Source organism: Palaemon carinicauda, chromosome 8, assembly GCF_036898095.1.
Source record: "Palaemon carinicauda isolate YSFRI2023 chromosome 8, ASM3689809v2, whole genome shotgun sequence".
NCBI lineage: Eukaryota > Metazoa > Arthropoda > Malacostraca > Decapoda > Palaemonidae > Palaemon > Palaemon carinicauda.
This window is the reverse complement of record NC_090732.1, coordinates 47284152-47285040: the sequence shown is the minus strand read 5'-3', so window position 1 is coordinate 47285040 and position 889 is coordinate 47284152. Positions and strand designations below refer to the sequence as shown.

The 889-nt window shown below is 31.5% G+C and overlaps 1 protein-coding gene across 1 annotated transcript in view; it reads left to right on the top strand.

The window, feature by feature from the left end:
- Positions 1-492: 492 nt before the first annotated feature.
- Positions 493-889, top strand: part of LOC137644877 (uncharacterized) — a 15211-nt gene continuing 14814 nt past the window's right edge. The window contains exon 1 of the mRNA XM_068377759.1: positions 493-637. The gene's annotated coding sequence lies outside the window, so the exon portion shown is untranslated. The remainder of the gene's footprint in view (positions 638-889) is intronic.

Genomic DNA, 889 nt, shown 5'->3' with positions numbered 1-889 from the left:
GCGTGCAGACAAACACACTGTGCGTGTGTTCATAATTATATGATTTTATGTAACGTTTGTGCTACTTAAGTAGTAAATCATTCATATGAAACTATTCATCCTTTTATTCTATCTAAGGTATATTAAAATAATTATGTTCGAACTACAGCTTGTGGGAGTGATTAAGAAGTGTTAGTTCTTTATCTTATTTACAGCATTTTAGAATATACAAAAGGCAACCACAAAATAGAAAAAGAAATAATTTCTCAACAATAATGTTAAAGATACTTGAAAAATCTAATTACGGAAAATAGATCCAGACAGTCATTTATAATGTGAAAAGAAAATTATGTTCTGCTTTCTAACAAATAACTAGTACTTTATGTTGAAATATCACTACACACATTGATTATTTCGAAATACTTAGAAGAATGAAGCAAGGAAATGAAATTTCCTGGAAGACGACTCCAAGGAGGAAGGTCGAAAGGTGGCCGAGGGATGATCATCTTCCTTTCACTGGATGTCCTTGGGATATCTCCTCCGGGTAGACCCTCCTTCCCTTAGGTCTTGCAGGACTTTCGTATCATCCTTTAGTGTTCGCTAATTCTCTCAGAAGTAAGGTTCTCCTGATTTCATACTACGTATTCACTCCGGGAAGGTAAGTTACTATGATTTATTATGAGTTTTTAACATCTTTATTAGTGCACAAACTGTTAATACTTTTATAAATACCAATACCATTTCATTAATGTATACGTTGGCTACATCTGAATGAGCGAGGTTCAAGCTTGTACGGTAGGTTTCGTATTTTGATTGTACTATAATTCAGATATAGATACAAACGATATATATATATATATATATATATATGTAAATATATATACTGTATATATGTATGTATATATTTATA